Source organism: Penaeus japonicus, unplaced genomic scaffold (assembly GCF_977035675.1).
Source record: "Penaeus japonicus unplaced genomic scaffold, GWHDUDI00000001_assembly GWHDUDI00000028, whole genome shotgun sequence".
Lineage (NCBI taxonomy): Eukaryota > Metazoa > Arthropoda > Malacostraca > Decapoda > Penaeidae > Penaeus > Penaeus japonicus.
In genome coordinates this window covers 24,164,005-24,172,098 of record NW_028234430.1, presented here as the reverse complement: position 1 = coordinate 24,172,098, position 8,094 = coordinate 24,164,005, and the positions used below count along the sequence as shown (strand labels likewise).

At 33.5% G+C, this 8,094-nt stretch overlaps 1 pseudogene across 1 annotated transcript in view; it reads right to left on the bottom strand.

Moving 5' to 3' along the window:
• The window catches only part of LOC147468536 (1-phosphatidylinositol 4,5-bisphosphate phosphodiesterase beta-4-like), a 5,543-nt pseudogene extending 300 nt beyond the window's left edge, over nucleotides 1-5,243 (bottom strand). The window contains exons 1-7 of the transcript XR_015192466.1: nucleotides 5,162-5,243; nucleotides 5,043-5,068; nucleotides 4,638-4,830; nucleotides 1,678-1,835; nucleotides 991-1,197; nucleotides 501-663; nucleotides 110-313 (exon numbers count right to left, since the gene is read on the bottom strand). The product of XR_015192466.1 is annotated as a 1-phosphatidylinositol 4,5-bisphosphate phosphodiesterase beta-4-like (transcript). The remainder of the gene's footprint in view (nucleotides 1-109; nucleotides 314-500; nucleotides 664-990; nucleotides 1,198-1,677; nucleotides 1,836-4,637; nucleotides 4,831-5,042; nucleotides 5,069-5,161) is intronic.
• Between the last annotated feature and the right edge of the window lie 2,851 nt (nucleotides 5,244-8,094).

Sequence of the window (8,094 nt, the reverse complement as noted above, 5' to 3'; positions counted from 1 at the left end):
TCTGTGCAATGACTTCAAATAATTTATTGTTATTTTACAACTAATCATGGTGATTCAAGTGAAATGCATGGAAAATATTCCATTCAATCCTTAAAAACAGTAAACTCACCGCCAAGACCATCAGGTACATAAATCGAGAGTTCAATATTAAGAACACAACATAGGTATGAGACAAGGGGAAGTTGCCTTCAGTAGGCAAGGACATATGACGATTGCCAGCTGCAGACCGTCAAGGGGCAGGATACGTTGGCCAAATCTTGCCATTCTCATCAAACACACCAAATCTCAGCACAGCCAGATCAGGCAAGACAACCTATCAAATAAGACACAAGTGGTATCAGAGATTAAAAACATGTATATGCTTTTATTTCAGTTCACAACAAGGATATCAGTACTCATAACATGAAGCACTTTCATATTTGTAATACATGCAATAAAGCAATAGAATAAAACAAATTTTATTCTATTAACAATTACAACATAATACACACTTAACTCACCTTACGGAAGAGGAAGGGTTCCTCATTGTACTGTGGGTTGAGACCATTTCCAGGGATCATTCGTGTTCTGATTCCTTCCTGATAGTATCTGTTTGGTATGCAATACATGTCCACTTCTAGTTTGTGCCAACTTTTTATCTGATAAGAACTGACCAGCTATGACCTGGGAAGGAACAGATAATTGTTTGTGACAATCTGAAAACTGTGTATATGTATATGTATATGTATATGTATATTATATATATATAATATATAATATATATATATATATTATAAAATTAAATTAATAGATGATATATATATATATATATATTATATATATATATTATATATATATATATATTTATATATCAATAAATATATATATATATATATATATTATATTATTATATATATATATATATATATAAAATTTTTCTTCTTCTTTTAATTTGCCCAAGCTTTTACTATATTTCCTTTGTTATATCAGCCTGCATAACAGTAAACTTACCGACACCGCAACCTGAGCAGCAATCACACCATCTACAGGAGATTCTGCGAATGGATCGAAGGTTTTATCAGTCCGACGCATAAAGTCAGGCTTGAGGAGGTACCCGCAGTTTCCATTGTATTCAAACTTTCCCTGGTTCAATTGCATGGGGAGATCTGAGGTCTGGAAGTTCAGGGACACCATCTGACAACCAGCATTCCAGAACACCTGTCAATCAAGAGAACACTGTTTAATGTGGTCACTGTGTGACAGCAAGTGTTGCTGATATGTTACCAAGTATTTATATACACATTTCTTTCAAATAGTACAGATATCTTATAAGTCTCACTGGAGTGATTATTTTATATTCTAAACATTTCCTGGAAATACATAATACTACTGACAAATATTAGTTACGTAGGGTCAAGTTAGCTATTCAGAAAAAAAAAAAAATAGTTGCTGCTGTTATATAGAGGCAAGACCAATAGCACTAAAATAAGGAATTCTATAGTGATCACACAAACTATAAAAAAAACTATTTAACAAATACCCTTAGTTCAGGACTTTTACAGGTTAGCATGACAAAATTGTAAAAAAAGAAGTTATAGAATAGCAATATGTTAAAGAGTTGTCATAACTGATAAAGGAGAGTGCACTGGAAAATCTTTTCATAAATGGAAGATAGTAGAGAGATCCAGCAATGCTCACCTGAGGCATGTAATTTGAGGAGTCCACTCTAGCTCCCTTGGGGTAAATTCTAGACATCTGTCGCTTGTTGTAGTTGACAAATTCGATAGCCTGTGTCTTTAGGTATCCTAACCCCATGGTCTCCGAGAATGAGGACATGTTGTGATGGACATTCTTTTCTGTGGGATTGAAATATGTGTGAATTTCCAAGTAAAGAGGAGAACTTGGCAAATTATGAAAAATGGATGATAAGTAATACATAAAGTGGGAAAAAAATAATGAAAGTCAGTGAGTCATACACAAGTGATAAGAAATAAATATTGAAGAAACAAAGGCAACATATCAGACTTGAACTTGTACTTTTGTACTTTACATCATTTCATCTAATTAAAGAATATATAGAAAAACTCACTGGTATGAATTTAGTTAACCAAATTATGAAGGAATAAAGCACAGCAAAATCAGTTCCTATAATGAATATCTCTTGTAGAGTAGTATGTTTTGAATACTTTTTTCGTATTCTAATATGGTCATTTGTTAAAAAGACAACTATAGAACTGTATATATGCGATAATTTTTTATCTACAAATATCCCATATCATATTTCAAATCTCACCAAGTCAGCTTCTAAGATAATATATTCTAGACAATACCTTCAAATTCCATTACTATGTTACTAGATACTTATAGGCCATTCTCCATTTTACCAGTCTATTGTTAAAACAGTTAATATTAACTTCTAAAAATCCATTCCATAGTCACATGCATTATGAGGAACTGCTAGAAAAGGTATATATCAAATACAACCTAAAAGCGCTGTTTAACAAGAAAGAAAGACAGAAAGGGTGTTTTAGATATACTTCTCAATACCCAGATATTTAAATTGTTTATAAATGAATAAACCAACAAAGGTTTGCTTTTTTTTTTTGCACAATTTAACTATTTAGCCAAGTGGACCCATTTTACAAATGCTTTTTAAAGTTACAACTTTTGCTCAATCCACTGCACACCGTATTTCTATCATGCAGAACTTCTGCTCTACAGTAAGCATACCTGATTCTAAAGATTAAAATACTATTCCAAATGAAGAGTCAATAAACCGTCAACACATTATACTCTACAATTCCTGGTCCTCTCTACAAACAAATTTCTCTTCAGTACACCTGATACCTTCGGCCGCTTCAAAGCCATTAAAGTGAACAGGCCATGCGTAGTTCACCATGGATGAGAGCCACGGATGGATGTTGGTTAGGGAGGTGCCTGTATATTTTGGGGCTTCTGGAGCGGCACCTGCCTCAGGCTCTTCCTACACCCCTCATGCGCATGCATGGATACACAGGACACGATGGAGGTGGAACCACAGGCAACAACAAACAGAGAAGGATGGAGATACCACATGGGGTAGGGGGAGAAAAGAGGGAAAAAAGGAAATAAGAAAGGACATACACATTTATTGCTTTCAGAAACAGAGGTTAGATCATGACCAAGACATGGGCATAAAAGTGCTGTAAAATTAATAGTATCATACAGGAAAGAAATAAAAATGCTATAAATCAGATACAGTGTACAACAAGAAATCATAAACTGAATGACAATACAGCTAAGTATCACACAAATAAAAGAAAAAAAAGAAAGTGAAATAACACAAAGATCATCGTTGCGCAACACACATGCAACTGCTGCAGTCACACAAATAACTTCATTTATTTTTTTAAGGGCCTTTTCAGTCACATTACCTGTTTTCAAAGCTTGAAAAATTTGTTATAAAAAATAGTGACAAAGAACTCCAAAAGATGCAATCTTCTATGAAAAAATGTATGGCTGTCCAAAAGAAAATTTCAAGAATTTAAGGAAGAAAAGAGAGGTACTCAAGAACCATCCCATTATACGACACTGAGAGACAATCAAATTTCCCATAAGAATAGTTCAGTGATCTGATATAGAGAAGATAAAACATACTTTTTAAATACATCAATACTATTTTTGTGGGAAACGTTGGGCCACTGATGAGCCACAATCATTGAATGCTGGCCAATATCCCATCTATCCCAAAGAGGGAACAGTGAAGGGGGAGGTACAGCTTTTGACTATTATAGAGGTAATGTGTTCAATCAATTCTATAAAAAGAAAAGTAGATGTACACAAACGAAACCATGCAATATCTATCAGAAGGAAAGACCTGCTTGTAAAACCCATTCTCATGACAATGAAGAACTCATGCAAAAAACTCTTCATGTTATTCCTTTCTTTTCCTTGTAAATATAAAATAAAAATAATGTAACCAAGTCTCCAATTCACTTAGAATCTCTGCATATGATTCTAAAATTTCAGTCCTATAGAAACCAAAGGAGTAAATAAAATACTAATCATAATGCAGACCCTAATTATAACAACCAGATCATGCAAAAACAATCTCAGCTATCCTATACAATATAAAAAGAACATAATTTTAAGCAAATCAGTGCTTTATCAGGTCAAGTAGTACTGTCAACAGAAGAATGAAAGACCAGTAATTAGTGAGCTGAAAGTAAAACAGCTGCGGTTTCTTTTCTCACATGCAGTTATCTTTATTTGTGTTGGTATATGTACTTTTTAAATACATGCACACAGGCATCCAGACACACAAATGTGTACACACGAATGCACACAGGCATACATACAAACAAATGTGTACACACGCATGCATGCACACCCACATACATACAATAATGTGTACACCTATGCATGCATGCATGCACGCACGCACGCATGTGCGCGCGCACACACACACACACACACACACACACACACACACACACACACACACACACACACACTCACATGCATACGTACACGTACAGACACATACACAGGTAATTATTCCCTCTCATGCACACAAAACACACACACACTCCCTTTTATGGTGTTTAGTACTATCTGATGGTGCGTTGATCTCAAGCCGGCAAGCATGCAATCACTGCCTCAAGAGCAAAGAATGTTACCTTCGGCTACGTCAAAGCCCTGGAACTTGACCGGCTGGCAGTAGTTGACGTAGGAAGAGAGGACAGGGTGGACGTGGGTGGTTGCGCCCGTGTACTGGTAATAGAGGAAGGCTCGCTCCTCCGCCGTCAGGGGCTTATCGTCTTCTAGCGAGGGCTGCGACACAGGGGTGGTGATGGTAGTGCACGGGTTACTCTACCAGGGAGAACAGAGAAGGAAACGGAGACTGGAGAGGTGAGGCGAGATAAGATGGTGGTGGCGAGGGTCAGCTGGACGTAGTAGAATCGAAGTGCAGGGGAGGGTGGGGGAGCTAAGACTTACTCTGTCTGTCTAGAAGCCTTGTTAAGGGTAAGGAGGACACAATCATCTAGCCTTGTCAAATGAGGCTTTTCCTCAGTACAACATACTTGCAGGGATGGCTTGTAATTTTGGCCTTGAGGGGAAAATGTCGAAGGGTTGAAAAGGAATGTGGAAGTTCAGGTTTCCGTTGATAGAGAGTGATGGTTTTATAAGTGATTCCCACTACTGTAAAAAAGAGAATCTTGCAAAAGGCTGTATGAGGATATGAATGCCATTTCATTCTCAAAATTCTGGGCACACTGAAGCATCATTAGTCTCAGGTTTTAGGTAATGTCTTCTTTTTCTGAGACAGGGTGAGTTGAAAATCTTACTGTAGGGGGGATGGGGTCAAAATTGGTTTTGAATTGCTTTGTTTTGGTTTGAGGGAAAATTAGGGACTATACAGCATACCTCAGATATTCTGGAACTTTCCACTTCTGCTTAAAGAAACTGTAAACACCTTAGTTAGACCTACTAAGTATGAAGACCCATATAAACGACTGCAAGTGATGGATCCTTTTTAGTACAGTTCACTAACTCACATTATTGTAGTCAATAATAAGCATGTGCCTGTGTGTTGCGTGTGCATATGTGTGAGTGAGGGAAAGAGAGGTAGATGCCATGAAGAATTCTGTAGTCTGAGAATATGGGCTTTACTTCCCAAAAAGTTGAATGTAACCAAGGGTATGTTCCTTTCATGGCTTAGCAATGAAGGGTAAAAAGTGATAAAGAAATTAGGCATTCATTAATAGTCAAGGAAGTCTGGTGTCCAAATTGAAATTCTTCAAAGATATTCACAAGGCAAAAAATTCAAAAGAACTGACAAAGATACAATGTTGTAAGGGGTATACATAATTGAGAACTGCATTAATCAATAGAAGAGAAAAATTATAAAGATCAAGCTGACACCAAAGTAATAAAACTCTTAATGTCTCAATGTCAGTCAGTATCTTTGTTGTACATACATATACATACACATACACCTTTCACACATATATATAACCTCGGTAACCTGATTTCAGACTTGAATTTCTAATTCATTGATGCTGAGTTCCCATATGTGTATGTGTGTATATATATATATAATTATAGATATATATACTATATATATATATTACATTATACTATATATATATATTATATATATATATATATATATATATATATATTATATATATATTATATATATATATTACATTATAAATATAGTTAGATATATACTATATATAATATATATATATAATATATATATATATAAATATATTACATATACATATATTATTTATATATATATATATTACATATACCTATATATATATTACATATACATATATATATTATATATATATATATATCTCTATATATATATTATCATATATATTACGTTACATTGACTATATATACTTATAACTAAACCATTTTTCATACCCCTATATTTATTTTACATATACCATTTATTATACTATATATATTACAAATAATATATATATATATATTACCTATACATATATATATTATATATATTTCTAGAATACGTATATATATATATATATATATGAATATATTATATTACATATACATATCTATCTAGATATATAATATAAATCTCTATCTATATCTTCTATAGAAGATATAAACCAATTACATACATACATATTTATATATATATATATATATATCTATATATACTATACTTGATACATATACATTTATCATGTATATTATCTATATATATCATTATATCTATCATCATAGATATATACTAATCTATAATATATATCATATATAAACATATACATCTCCAGGTCTCTGTATTGTTATGTATCTGTACCTATGCTATATGTATATGTAGATGCCTATATGCTATATGTCTATGTAGATGTATATGTATATGTATAGGTATATGTATATATATATATATATATAAATAGTATATACTATATATATAATTTATATCTATATATATATATATAATCTTTCATATACTATACATATACACTTAAATATACATTATTTATGTATATATATATATACAATATATATATATATATATATATATCTATGATATACTATATATACACACCATACACATATGGGAGTCTCAGCCATTCAATGAATTAGAAAATTCAAAGTCTGAAATCAGGTTACCGAGGTTTATATATATGTGTGAAAGGTGTATGTGTATGTATAATGTATTGTACAACAAAGATACTGACTGACATTGACGACATTAAGAGGTTTTTATTTACTTTGGTGTCAGCTTGATCTTTATAATTTTTCTCTTCTATATGATGTAATGCCAGTTTCAATTATGGTATACCCTTACAAACATTGTATCTTTGTCAGTTCTTTTGAATTTTTTGGCCTTGTGAATATCTTTGAAGATATGCGTCAATTTGGGACACCAGACTTCTTGACTATTAATGAATGCCAAATTTCTTCTATCACTTTTTACCCTTCATTGCTAAGCCATGAAAGGAACATACCCCTTGGATCATTCAAACTTTTTGGGAAGTAAAGCCCATATTCCTCAGTCTACAGAATTCTTCATGGCATTCTACCTTCTTTCCCTCACTCACACATATGCACACGCACACACACAGGCACATGCTTGATATTGACTACAATAATGTGAGTTAGTGAACTGTATAGGAAAGGATCCATCCACTTGCAGTCGTTTATATGGGTCTTCATACTTAGTACGGTCTAACTACAAGGTGTTTACAGTTTCTTTAAGCAGAAGTGGAAAGTTCCAGAATATCTGTATTAGTCATGCTGTTTAGTCCCTAATTTTCCCACAAACCAAGAAACCAAAGCAAATTCAAAAACCAAATTTTGACCCCCATCCCCCCTACAGTCAAGATTTTCACACTCACCCCGTCTCAGAAAAAGAAGACATTACCTAAAACCTGAGACTAATGATGCTTCAGTCGTGCCAGAATTTTGAGAATGAATGGCATTCATATCCTCATACAGCCCTTTTGCAAGGATTCTCTTTTTTACAGTAGTTGGGAATCATTATAAAACCATTCACTCTCTATCAACGGAAACCTGAACTTCCACACCTTCCTTTTCAACCCTTCGGACATTTTCCCCTCAAGGCCAAAATTTACAAGCCAT